General features: G+C 41.0%; 1 protein-coding gene across 3 annotated transcripts in view; it reads left to right on the top strand.

The window, feature by feature from the left end:
* The window catches only part of SAMSN1 (SAM domain, SH3 domain and nuclear localization signals 1), a 276,633-nt gene that overhangs the window by 242,260 nt on the left and 19,881 nt on the right, over window positions 1-14,492 (top strand). Inside the window, exon 1 of one of the 3 annotated variants that reach the window (XM_064469973.1) lies at window positions 12,571-12,652. The exons of the other annotated variants lie outside the window; for them this stretch is intronic. The gene's annotated coding sequence lies outside the window, so the exon portion shown is untranslated. Of the gene's footprint in view, window positions 1-12,570; window positions 12,653-14,492 lie in introns of those variants that run through there. 3 annotated transcript variants of the gene reach the window in all.

Here is a 14,492-nt window from a genome sequence, read left to right as displayed (position 1 = left end):
TATTATTCTATAGGTTAAGGAAGAAATGACCATGACAGGCACTGTGGATGCGCTTTGTTTTCCTATCTGTTAAATAATTTCAAAAGCAAGTTTTGGTCACTCTCTTCTTCCAGCATAATACATGCCTGAACAACAGCCTGATTTTTTTTTTTTCCACACAGTTAGTTATTTATTCCTGAGTGCACTCCATGCTATTAAAATGCTGGCATTGTGGCTTCTCAAAAAAAAAAAAAAATCACCGTCATGGATTTGATTCACCATATGTGTAAAGCAGGGATAAAGAGAGTCTAACCACTTGGCTGAGTGTCAAACCTGCTGACTTTGCTGTGCTGACTTTGTTGTACTGTAAATGTTTACAAAAATGGAAAGGTCTTGGTGAAGTGGCTCAGGATGTCTTTCTGCCTCAGTGGTGTGCTTTGAAACACTTCAACTATTGTAGTCCCACTTCTGCACAGAATTGTGTAAAAATTCCACGGTGAGAATGTTTTTGCTGAATGTGCTATTCACAAAAAGGGCACGGGAGGAAACAGCCCCACAGCGCATGGTATGGCAATCTTAGTTTGTTTTAGCACGTTTTGAAACATGCTCTGTGGAAGCAACGCAAACACTGAAGTTGCTTAATACTGAATTGGGCAACATGGGACGCAGGTCCTTACCTCCCGACAGAAGTTACAGGATTTCACAAGTGACTTCCCAGGATCACTTCCTGGCCGCCCCTGCTCTGCACAGGCAACATTTGGTACCTCCTCATACTCGCAGGGCAAGATGCCATTGTCACTGTGAAGGTCTTGTGCTACCTCACCTTGCCTTTAGGCAGCTTAGATGTCCCAGTGTCTCCAACACATCTGTATGGGGCTGAGACAAGAGCTATGGGAGACCCATAAGGTCTGGAGTGTTCAGTGAAAATCAGGTTTGCTACCTTAGGCCCTCAAAGAGGACCCCAAAAAGATCTTTTTAGGTAACCGAATCTTATCCATAGTGACCAGTTGTCTTTATCACAGTTGGATGAACTTCTGTGCATCAATTCAAGTGTTTCACCAGGATTTTCTCTTTAAGCCTTTTGCTTCTATTGCTTTCTAATGTGGAGAATATCAGCATCCGGTTATACTTTTTGACAAAGGTGAAGGAATACCATGCTTAATATTGAAGAAATTCAACCGATTGAAGGGCTAGGCTTTCTATTTCAAGCCTGTCTAATCTAACCTATCTGTCTATCCAGGACCTTAAATGACTTTCTATCACAACAGAGCCTGTGCACCTCCCACCAGGGCATCCACCGAGAGGCAGCTCTCTCTCAGCGCTTCCTTTCAGTCCTCATCTGTCCCCTTTCTTTTCCGTCAGATGAGGCATGGCTCGGTTTACACGGCATAGCTGTTCTGAGCTGCAGTGTTATTTGTAGGCAGGTGAGGTCAAACAAACAGCATCTTGCACCTAGCCCTGAGTCTTGTGGTCATGCTGACAGCCGGAGTCGGCCAAGCTCCGGCCGCTCACTGCAGGGTGAGCATGTGTCTCCTGCATTGCTGGAGTTTTAGCTGCAGAGCAGGAAAGTACTGTAGCAAGTGGGGGAAAGGATGCTTTTACTAGGTGTATTTCAGCTAGGAGTTTGTGCAGTCTGTCCGACCAGCATTTAGAGACCTGGGGAAGAAGAGAGCAGTTGACTTAGAGGGTGAAACAAAGACCCCTAAAACCACCTGGATTTTAGCCTCTTTGGCCCTTATGATGTTACAGATGTCAGTGTCTCTGGGGAGTGCCATGAAGCACATTTAGAAAGATGGTAAGAAAAAACATTCTAAGAAATTATCCAGGATCTAGTCTTCTCTTTTTCATATGCTTCAGGCAGCACCATATAAATAAAACACCACTAAAGCATTTTGCAGCTACTCTGCATTCCACTTTGCACTGTTTTACACATTTGACCAGGTGCAAATAATCTGTAAAACATCCCTGCATTGTCTTGCCCACTTCAAGGGATGAAATGTGCTGGGTAGAGCCTATTTCTTTCTCTCAAATTCCTACGGACGTAGCAAACTTGAGAACTGCCTGATGATTCTTGGCTTTACTTCAAGCTGAAGCAAAGACTACTTTGTGCCACTTCTTTCTGACTTGACTGAAGAAAGTCTTGTGTCATTATTCTACATGACAGTTGATCTATGTTTATGCTAAAGGTTTGAGACGTTTCTCTTTCCTTATTCTGCTTCCAAATGCGCTTGGTGCTTGAAACTCAGCTTACTTCTGGTGTGTAAGACAATTCAGGGTCAATGCATGTGCATTTTGTTTAGGCAAAAATATGTCCAAGCTTCTAATTAAATCAATATTTGTTTACTTAGGTGATAATCTATTATTTATTTTCAGGGTTATGAGAAAATAGTGGTAAATCCAATGGGAGGAAATATTTTAATGTGCAACTTTGTTTCCTAGTACTATTTCATACCAATAATTTTCCTTTTTATAAGCTTTAAATGAAACCCTGCCTCCACAGAAATCAATGCAGATTTTTTCCATAGACTTGAGGCCAGGATCTCCCCTTTTTATAAATTATTCACAGAAAGCCTGATCCTGATTCTGATAACACTTAAATGAATAAATTAGCTGTGATCCCATTGATTTCAATGGGATTTGTCACCTGAGTAAGGTTTATTGCTTGACTAAGTGTTTGGAGCCTGTAGTGCAGACAGATGCTATAAGCAAGTTTTGTAGTGCTGCCTTTTTCTTAGATGGTGGCTTCTGACTCTCCAATGGGGAATATTTATTAAAGAAAATAAAACAGAAAATAAGTACAGCAAGCCTAAACACAAAAAATAATTCAAAACATGATTAGATCTTCTGCAGGACAAGATCTGCAGTGCAGAAATTGCTCAGTGTTAATGAATATTAACTAGGATTTATCCTTGAGTGAGGAAAGCTGAGGTTTTTAATTTTATTTCAAAGGTAAAGACTGGTAGAGTTCTGAAAACAGCAAGTTTTATATTCTTCCCCCCCCCTGAAATTTTGAGTGCATAATAAATGAGCCACTGCTAATGTCACAGATGCTAATTTTCACAACCATGACTGAAGTGATGTTCGTTTCCATTTGCATTTCATTCTAACAATGATGAGAGGTGATGAGTTGATGATAAGCTGTTTTCACCGAACTGCCCGCTGTGCAAATTTATGCTTATAGGCAAAGATGACACATAGTTCTGTCATTAAAGGTCTTTACTGCATTTGCTCTTGAAGAAAGACTGTTTGTCAAAATCCATTTGAACTCTGTTAAATAAGCAGAAATGGATGACAACATCTGGGTAGCACTTTTAAGAATCTGGTTTATAGTGGAAATACCTGTGGGCCTTTATCAGGGAGGGTTCAGAGAAAGAAAAAATTATACTTTTAATAACCAAGTATGTGTAGATGGGGAAAAAACGGATTGCAGGTGACACTTCAGAAGGTGTTTCCTGTCTCCCCCAGGCTTCATAAAAAACTAGAACAAGGTTAGAGTTAACCTTGGGTGTGAGTGGAAGGCTCTACAAACATATTATTGCTCCCCTTACCTCTGGTATTTTTTCCTCATTTATATTATCATCCTTCTTGAATGGCAGCAAACTTTTTTTTTTCAACAGCAGTTTCAAAAAGTTGTTCATGTCTTAACGTATATGTTAGCATATCTCTTGTGGTATGGTCTTGAAATTTGAGGAATTTTGTTTTCTCACCAGAAAGTAAGGGTCCTGGGTCTTTGTGGGGAAAGAACAGCCATCTCTCTCCTGTCCCTGCCAGGAGGCTAATTGGGATATTCAGACCCTGCATTTTGACGTTCAGATAAACACACAGGCTTGTTGAGGGCTCACACATCTCTAGACTAGCTTGTGTGCCAAAGGAAAAAATGACATCTGTGGCCTGGTCCAGTCCTGGCCTCTTTTGTGTGTTGAGTATAGCACCTTTTAAGTTTTGACCAAATTTGTGGAAAACTCAGGTAATTTCTTATTTTGTCCCTGTCTTCCCTTCTCTAGCCAGGCTGAAGTCCTTAATAGCAGAATATTTTAAAGAAAGTGAGAGCAAATTTCCTGCAGGGAATATTTTCATATTAATATTAATTTTGCTTGGAGTAACAAACCTAGTTTGGGTCTTCATTTGTTTTCCTAAGCAAGCAAGAGCATTTAAAGATGAACCACCTTCTCTGGCCATTTTTAGAAACAGGACAATCAAACACATAATTTATAATTACTCTCTGATAAGTACTGTAGCACAACTACCAAGGTGGCATAAATCAGCATTAGTTACCTTTAAATTCCTTAATTAGCTTTGTAGAGCAGATGACTTCAATATTGTTTCTAAGAAACCCAAAATACCTCAAATTGAACATTGGCCAGGATACCTGACACTGCTGGAAAAAAAGCAGTAACTGTGTACAGGCAGAACAGGCAGAGGATGTGGCCTACAGTTTTCTGTAGGTTTCAGCACTCTTCTAGTGATCTGTGTCATAGCATAAAGCCAGACAGAAGTCATTATAAAGCCATCACTGGCCAGCTGGTAAAAGCAATTTGTGGGTGGCTACAAACATGTTAGCCAGAAGACTCAACCCCTTGATGTGTGGGCAGAAACCCCCGGCAATACCTATTGCAGAGAAGGAAAATAAAAAGTCTTCTGGGCCTCTGTAATCACAATATCCCTTAACCCTTATATTCTGAAAGCTTGCAACAGACAGCAGAGTTATTTCAGTTCTTAGAAACTGTTATACTCTTCCACAAATTAGCAACATCAGTGTTTTTGCTCTAGACATTTTGCTGCTTGGCACAGATTATAAACGCTCTGAATATTTAGTAAGTCACAAGTCCTTTAAACCATCCTAATAGAAAACTTAGTTTTGTACACCAGGTGAAGGCATGTGTGTGCACGTATGTTGATATTCCACAGGAAGTTGAATGACCACCTGTTTTTTCCCCCAAGTGAAATCTCTCTTGTATATCTGCTTGCTCTTACTTTTCTAGCTTTTTATATCTTATTCCACTTGGAGTGCACTCAAGAGCATGTTCTTACTTTTTTTGTTCTTCCCAAACTTCCAGCCTAGGGAAAAGTCTGGAGATCTTTAACTGCTTCAGGGAAGCTGCTTCTTTGACTATACATATTCTACACCATACTGCTACTTTTCTTCCCATACCTCTTTGGTTTATTCCATGGATACACAAGAAAGCTGGATAACAACTGTACAGAGTCTTCAGGCTGCTTCGCTGCCAGTCGTAACATCTACTGGCATCTTTCTGGTAAGCTGAATGTCAACAGCAAAGGGCCTGCCATTTCTAACCACCACCCAGCACTGACATGACAAGAAGCTTTCTTTCGGAAAAACATCTAGTGATCCACCCAATGTTTTGCACTATTATGTCTTCTGGATGACGTTTTAGTCACTTTCCTACCCTTTTATGTCTTCATCTCTTTTCTAATCTTCACAAGAAGAACCAAGTAACCTCACACTCCTGTCCTTGATTTCCACGGGATACTGAATGGTTACTTCCTTGAGAACCATAGTTCCTCTACGTGGTCACGTTGACCTCATTCAGAAGGTGTCGTAGATTTGCTGTTCTTTCAGGTATGTTGAAAGGCAAGTGAGATACAGAGCTACTGGAATTCTTAAGTACTTAGTTTTAGGTTTTTCTGCAGGGTTTTTCATGGCTTCTTCAGGGAGAAGAGAAGCAGTATACAAGTGCTGTTCAACCAGAAAGCATGGAAAAGCTATGGCACGGTTTAATGTCTTCACTTTACCATTATGTTTGAGATAGAGATGGACCTTTGTCACTGACAGCCTGCAGCCGTGAGATAAAGAAATCAGCTTCACTTAGCAACAGCACAGCCAAAAGCAGATGTGTGAAGATGAGATGACAAAGTGGCTGAGACAGCTGAATGAGCTCATGCAGCTTGACTCTCTGCTGCCTTCACCTGTGCAAAGTAGATGCTGAGCTTTACCACTCTTGAGTTGCTTTCACTCGCCACAGCTGTGCTGTCTTTCTCATATACTTCTGTCTGTCCGCCCCCTTTTTAAGTTCAGATGTGAAGTCCAAAAACCACTTCACACAGCTGGAAAGGGGACATGGTTCACAGATGGATGAGCAGCTCAGAGCCCTTGTAGAGGATGCATGTGATGATGCTAGGTTAGGCAGTCAGCTATAATCACAAGTATATGGCAGGGCTCTTCGATATTGTCTTTTGGGGTGTTTCCATTATTTCCTTTCTGTCTCTATAATGGAGCTTATATTCATTTGATTAATGCCTCTTGGTAATTGTGTCTACATGGGTAAAATATCTGAAAATTGTGTGTTTGGGATTTTTGTTAATATGTGAGGGAATGGGAAGAGCAGACATGTTCCTACCCATTCATGAAAGCTTAAAACCTTGTAGCTGGTACAATCCCCTTTGCAATGAAAGGCCAGATTTGAGTAGGATTTGGAGTATGGCCTTGAATTTGGGCTTCACATAACACCTCAAAGCTCTCACTGCTCTCAGTGCCTTGGTAGCGTCATCTCATTGGTGAGTCTCTCAACTACGCATGGTTTTCATGGAGGTTGCAAGAGCAAGGGAGGGGTGAAAAGCTTAGTCTCAATTTTGTTGTGAGTCAGAATGAAAACACACTTCAAATGTCTGGTACGTTTGTTTTTTCTGAGATGAAACGGTAGTTTTCCAATGAGCTGTGATTGCAATAAAACCCATACCACAGAGATAATAGAACCGAGAGAGGGGACATGATGTGCCCATACTGGACTAGTACCACTTGCTGTACCAGGTACTCTCAGTGAGCTATTTATTGTGCTTCTTTCTGGTATAACACCTGGTATGACCTGAACAGAATCAGGATGCTATCTTGTCTTCAGACTAGATTTTTTCCTTGGGACTGCAGTTATAGAACATATGCCACAAAGAAAACCCAGAATTTAACACATCGTAACCTCTGCACTAAGAAGTATTCTTACACAGTGCTAAATCACTAGGAAACCCTGAGCTGGAAATCCTTCAGCTTCCATACTGGTCCAAAACCAAAAGCTTATTGAATTTATTTTGTAAGTTCAAATTTCCAAGGAGCACAGTTTAGATTCCCAGGCATTTGTTGTGCAAGCATGTCCAGTTTTTGAAGCCTGCGAGGCTGCAGTGAGGTGCCATGTGTGCTTTCTTCAACTGGACAATAAGGATAACTTTGGCCCATTGATGGCAATAAGCCAATACCAGAACTCTGCCTTCTGACAAGGGAGGATACATGAATTGGAAAAAAATTGGTGCCACTGGTCATCATTTTAAAGGAGTCAAAAGTTAACCACTGTAATGAGTATAGTCTTTTTATGTTTGTTCTGTTTTCTAAGATAAAAATAATGTAAATAATGGGACATATAGATTTGATGAAACACTAAAATTCACAGTGGCTGATGATAGATACTGCACTGAATTTTGCTCCTTTACTATACTGCATCTCCATTAAGGCAATTTCAGCTAATCTCACTATGGATTCATTAATCAAGTGTAGTCTGGATGTCTGAAGGGAGATAATGAGGGGGGAAAAACTGGCCTATTGTTTGGAACTTATTCTTCAGCTAATTAGTTTGTTTATCATGCTCCATAATATTTGTATCCCGATAAATAAGTTCCAGTTGCAATTAGTTATCATAGCAGATGACTAACACATTTTTATCTACTCACAAGTTCAAAATTATTCCACAAATAGATCAATTAACTTACTGTTCTCTTTACATCGCATGCCTTTACAGATTTCCAGCCTTCAGTATCAGTTAACAGTGACACGAAAACAAGTGAACCAGTAGGACTTTAAGATTTTCACCTTTTAGCCAAAGGTGCAAGCACCCATGAAGACAAAGTCCTTAATCCTATATCTTTTTCTCTAAGCACTAACATCCTAAATGCACACTGCAATATCAGCAGTCTCGTAGTGCCTTCCAAAATTTCTCCTCTAAAGAGCCTAAGAAAAGATTTGTTCATTTTTTACTCATTTTTTACTCATTTAAGGTTACATACTGTATATCTGCCCCACATCAAGCTGTCACTAAATTACTTAAAAAAAAAAAAAGTTGAGGTTCCAAGAACCCAGTGGTGTTGGAGATTGCTGAAGATGGGAATGTTTATAAGCTCTGTGATATTAACTGCAGCACTCAACCTCAGGTGACATAAAGCATGCAAAAAAGAACTTTCTGTCAGTTTTATTATTTCTAAAAAGGTTCCCCTTGAAAGAGAAGAGTGACCTTGCTCTGCTGAGCTGACATATGCCACTGAATTAATGGCTAAGCTTTGCTGTAGGGAAGCTTGCAGAAACATTACAACTCCAATGGCTGAGTTTGCTGTGATCATTAATCAGGGGAACCAACATGATGTATCAAACACTCATTTAAAAGTAATAAAAACTAAGTCTTTTTCTCCCCCCTCCCCCAAGTTTCTTAGAATTAGCTTATTGTTGGTCATTACCTGTTGTCAAGGATAAGACTGCAGGATGGCAGTAAAACTTGTATAAGGGTTTTCTGAAGCTTGCTTACTCTTCAGAAAAAGAACGAGGTTTTGGGACAGTCAAATTTAACCATGACTTAGAGGTTATTTTTTAATCTTGTTTTCCTCTGGAAGGTCATTTCAAGGAACACCTTCCACTGAAAACATGCCTCTCCCTAGCAAGGAATGCAGAAGCTGCCTTTCATTCTCGGTGACTCCCTGGAAGCAGGACCAGCTCCCATGTCACGCATGAACGAAGCATTAAGATAGGCAAGGAGGCTCTCGCTGCCATTGAAATAACCCCTGTAAAGGATCTTGTATGGCTGTGGTACAATAACTGAGTCGCAGAGGCTCTAACCAAAAGACTGTCACACCAGGCAGGAGTATTTTCTGCACATCCCCTGCTGCTCTGCTCCAGGATTGGCAGGCGAGTGTGCTGCAGTTGGCAGCTGTGGCTGCTCTCAGGCTTGCAAAAAGGAACAGCAAAGCCCATGGACGTGCTGTGTCTCCCTGCACTGCTCTGCATGCAGTCTATGTATAGCACAACGAGGCAGTAGGCTCCTTATCGCCGCTCCTGCTCTGGTGTAGGAGCATTCATGGTAATATCATCCCACCTCTGCTGGGGGAGTACGCCGGCTGCCCCACTCCGTGTGTGCTGGACAGGCATGGGGCTCTGAAACTAAGCCCTTGGGGTCTACGTGCTTCTTGGCCCATCTTTGGACATATATGTTTTTGTCCTTGCTTAAAGCCCATTCTGCAAACACGCATGTGAGTAATTTCTCTCACACGAGAAATGCAGCTGCAGCTGCAAAGTCAGGACCTAGGTAACAGACAGCATTAATAAAATCATGCTTTATATGTAAGCAGGGAAAGGACTTTAACTGAGGCAAGGTGATTAATTTTTAAAATATGAGAATTCATCTGCGCATTCATCTGGTTGGGAGAGGAGAAAGTTTCAGAAGAGGAAAGATGTTGGTACTTAAGGGATTAAAGATCAAAGCCTGCAATGCTTACGTGGTGTTTAACCAGTCTTTACTCAGACAGCACTCCCCTTTACTGCAGTCACAGTTCTGTGGAGGGTGGGTTTCCAGGCTTGTCCCTCGATGTTTCTGCCCATGTGTAAATGAAGGGTAAAAAAGGATAACAGGGAGGTAGAAGCGCACATCATGCCAAGTCCTTAACTGTCATTTTCATAGCTCCTCTGGGTTTGTCACACATCCTTAACCTTCTTTTAAAGTCATTTTCTTTTCATGGTTTTGTGTGCCACTGAAAGTCACTTTTAATTAAATGTCATATAAATAATAAAGACTTAATTACATAATTATTGCAAATACCTGTGCGCACACTCCCAGAATTGGACAGACTGCCAGAAGAACACTTGGAGTGACTTTTCTCACTGGGAGCTGAGAGTGGTGTTCAGCAACTGGCCAGGAATGACAGCATTCAAAATTCAGGGTCAATGTGCATTTAAAGGAAGAGGAGTCAGATCCTTCCCCCCCTTGTACATTTTGCAACATTCAGTTACAAAAAACTTTCTTAGTGTTAAGATGAACTTTTCTTAAATTGCTTCCGTATTTAGTTCCTCACAAACTTGTTTAATCAACACAGCACATTCTTTTGCCAGATGAAATTGCCTTTTTGCTCAGACTTCCTACGTGGCTTGCCTCTTCCTGAGGAAGACTTACAGACTTTGCAAACCATCTCGCCCATTTAACTTCGTGACGGTAGCTTCCCCCTTGCTCTCAGCTACGTTGGCACCTGCCCTGCACGAGTTGCCCTTTGAAAGCACTCGAGAAATTAGTTTCTAGTGGAAACTCTGACGTGGGGGCTGGTTATCGGGAACTACGTGCTTTGTGTCAGCATTGGTTCAGGCTTGAGAGACCGAGGCTGGTACCAGATAGTGGTACTGATAAAATAGCCACTCAGTGTTTACTTTGGAGAGTGAAGTTTCTTGACCTGGAGGAGTGTTAAGTACGATTATCTCACTATTTTATACAGCTTTTCGTTTCCATTCATTTTCCACCATTAAAATTAGGGTGTTTGCTCTGAGTCTTCATGGTGGAAGTTTTGTTCAAAGATCACTTTGCTCCCCTCTCTCCCCACCTCCATGAAGTTACGGAATACCAGACTACGATAACAACCAGTCTTTTACAGAGTCATTTTTAAGCCAGTAAAAAATGCTGTTTCAGTAGATTGCCCTATTTGAGTTAGCAAGAACAAGCTGTATCTTTTTTATTGCTTTTGACTGGAGAAGTACAAGGTTTAGGCCATGTTTCGTGTGGGATAGAATGTTATAGCAATAGCTTGGTTAGTGGTCAGAAGTTCTATGTGTGTAACTAATGTGTGAATAGGTCCGGAGGTCATGATATCTTCTCTTTTTTTGCTTCTCTATTACAATTTGGAGAGTTACTGAATCTTGTATGCAAATCCTCTTTCTTTATAGAGAAGTGAGGGGCTTTTTATTGTTGGTGGTTTTTTCCACAAATCATCCCAAAAGCTCAAAATTGCTATCTTGCCTTCTGGGAAAGTAAAGGACAAGCAAGAAGACAAGCTAGCAGAGTGGCAATATTCATCCCTACCTTAGTAACTCTTAATTTCATTCTCAGAGTAGTCTCCTCCTTCTGAAGGCACTAGGAGCATCAGAGAACAGAAGAAATGAATCAAAGCCTGAGCTCCACTTATCTCCATCGATCAAAGCAGCGTGCACAGACTGTCCTCTTGGGAGTTGCTGTGTCTTCTTCCGAGGAGAGAGGGAAGAATACAAGTGTCTGTGGCAGGCAAGAAAATTGGGCAACATGCTGAGCTCCCTTTTATTTACTCCCAGTGACTGCATTTGCCCCTATATAGCTTACATGGTCTGGGTAGTCTAAGGATGAATGGAAGCTAAAAACGAAAATGCATGAAGGAATTTGAAGAGATTTACTTGTGCGAGAGGGTCAGTACAAAGCCAGTGCATCATGCTGGCCTTAAAAGTTATTTTTAATAGGACTTGAAGCAAAACATAATGGACCAGAATTTCTCACAGCAGGGAACCGGATCTCTGAGCAGTATGAATTGTCCAAAGGAAAATATGAGATGAATATCAGCTATACTGATTATTTAGCCAGATAACTGCTGCCAGTTTTGGCTCAAAGGTTGTCTTTAGACACAGAGAAGCGCTGACTGGTTTATCTTAAGAACTAGCTGACTTCTGCTATGATGTGCCCTACAGGGAAGAATGTTTTATAACAGAAAGACATGGATTGCAGAACCTCTTTTTGTTGTTGTTTTTCTATTTGTATACCATACCATTTTCTGGGGAAAATGATAGGTTATTTACAGGCAAAACAGATCACCAACTGCAGACTGTGCAAATTAAAATAAACAGCAATTGCATAACACTTATCCCTTTAAAGTGTTTCTTTAAAGTTCCTGGATTTCAGGGAATTGAAAATACAGGAAAAGGTGGAAGAAAGATTTAAAATACTGAAAAATATCTTTGATATTTTCTGTTACACTAATTTGGTATACCAAAGGGGAAGGGATGAAAGTTAATGTGTTGATTTATAGAAATTATTTGATTGGTCCTTGTGTGGGAAAATGAAAGTGTTTGTCCCCTGTCCATGCTTCCATGAGATTTTACTGAGCAAATTTGTATTTGCTTAACGTATCCATTGGTAGTTCTTGCATGAATCCAGCCAGAAAAATCACTTAACTTTCTAGGATGCTGAATCCTGGTATCAAAAGTCAATAGCATATTTTCTCCTAGTAGCTTTGCATTTACTTTAAAAGCTTCCCTTCACCTGGAAATAAAGCCTGTGCGTATCTTCACAAAGTAGGTGTTCCCTGACGCTAATGCAGTGACTGACACTACTGAAAGTAATAGTCCTGTTCCCTTTGCAGCCCAGAGCTCCTAAATCTGCTTTTTGTTATCAGTGTAATGGGGTTGAATATATTTTTAAAAGGTGGTAGCTATTGATTACTTAATGGAAAAAGTTAGTTTAGAGAATTGCTGAAGCAGCCCTATTTAGTGCTCTTCAGTGCAACGAGACCATTATCTAGAATAGTGGAACTCATCCTGTAACCCTTATTAATATTTAATAGGGATGAAGCAACATTGAAGTACACTACAAAATAGCCCAAGGCTTCTGCACATGTAGGATATAAGGTTGTTTCAAGGGTCGAAAAAGAATAACTGATTTCCCTGTGCTCAGGCTGTTTATAGGTAAGACCAACAATAAACAATGTTTTTCCTCTTGTTCCTTTTAAAGTATTTGCAGCACATCTGCACTTTAATATGCAGTTATTCCTGCTAGACATCTTGAAGTGATGAATGCAGCAGAAAGGTCAGTGTATGTTTAGAGATCTCTGTGTGAGACTATTTTATACTTTCCCAATATTGCTGTGAATTCCAGCCTCCCTCTTTCTATCCCTTCTGCTCCATGCTGGAGGGCACATTTGGCTGGGTTGACAAGCCAGTGAAAGGTGTTAATCCTGTCTAATAGAACCATAATCCTTGGGGCTGTGTTTTTATATCATACTATTGAGCTAACCTCGTGTCACAGGATATTGTTCATCTACTTAATAGCAAAGTCCTTTATGGGAATTTTAGACAAAATTGAAGTGTACAATCCAAATTGTCCTTTTCAGTTTCACAGGGTAAAACCAAACAAATACACCACAATGTTTAGCCAACAGAGATATTCTGAGAGATTACAATCAATAAAGAGCAGACCTGTGTGATTTTTTTCTTTCTTTTTTTTTTTCCCCCTTCATGAATAGTAAATGTCATTTTACTTGACCAAAATTATTCAGAAATCTGGGTCAGCTTCTTCAAATAACCTTTGGCTGGAAATATTTTTCAGGTTAGATGTGCCCAGAAATGTAGTGGGGGGAAAAAAAAATGATGTTATTTCTTTTTCTCTTAAGCTGCAGTGGTTAGAACATGTACCCAAAATGTGGGCACGTTTTCCTCTTCCGTCTGGCTGTGCTCAGGTCTCTCCCACTGCTATGTCCACATTAATTATTTTTTCTTTGGAGGGGAGGAGCTGGGTAATAAATAAGTATTGAAAAACAGGGAAATGAAACAGCAAGGAGCTTTTCTTTTCAGTTGTGTTCCAGGGGATGCTGATTTTCTTCTTCTCAAATGGAGACTTTAAGGCAAAGTATTTGCATACAGTTTCCCATAGCTTTTCTTTGTCATATTTTTTTTCCTCCTGCAAACGATTTTTAGTGTAAAAGCAACTGTGTGTAAGAGATAAAGGAGCTAATATGGATAGTAATCCCGTGATTTATGAGCAGGGACAGAATCAGATGGGGTCCTTCCTGGATGGAAACACCCAGGGGAGGGTTGAGTGTGCACTGCGTAGCTGGTATCATTTAGATGAACTCCTTCCTTAAGATCACAGTTGTGAAGCCTGAATGCTACCTCACCACCCTGTGTGGCATCAGGAACCTGACACTATTACTGATGAGTCCCACAGAGGACTGACTAGCTGCTGCCAGGAAAGGAGAGCATGAGGAGACAGAGCAGCAAACAGCAGCTTGGCAGCTGTGGGCAGAACAGGTACAGGGATCTATCAGCAATCAGAAAATTGCCAGCAGCTGAAATTGTTACTTAGGTCTCGGCTCAAACAGGTCTTTGGTTTTCCAGCTTTCCAGAGGATGGCACACCTGCATCATTAGTAACCCATCCGCCTGAGTAGGGAAGTTGAGGATGGGTGCAGCAAGAGGGGTGTTGCCTGCTGCACTCGCTGTCTGGGCAGCTTTGCTCCTCTTGCCATCACTGAGAGGTTTCTCCTTAGCTTCTCTGGAAGCAGGTTCATGCTGGCATTAAGCAGACAGGCAATGGGAGCGGCTATTAAACCAGTCCTTTTCTCCTCCTTTTTCCTTGCCCAAAGGATGGTCTCCCTCAGTTGTCTCTGAGGCTACCTTGTGAAAACTCTTACCTGGCAGAGAAGATTGCAAAGCTGTAATGGTGGAGCAGAGCCAGGAGCTCACAGGCCCTTTCGAGGCTTGTAGTGTCTGGGATGGGAGAGCAAAAGGAGGCAGCTGGAGATGCCAGG

This window comes from Phalacrocorax carbo, chromosome 1 (assembly GCF_963921805.1).
Source record: "Phalacrocorax carbo chromosome 1, bPhaCar2.1, whole genome shotgun sequence".
NCBI lineage: Eukaryota > Metazoa > Chordata > Aves > Suliformes > Phalacrocoracidae > Phalacrocorax > Phalacrocorax carbo.
Note: the sequence above shows the minus strand (reverse complement) of the source record. Positions and strands in the feature narration are given on the sequence as shown.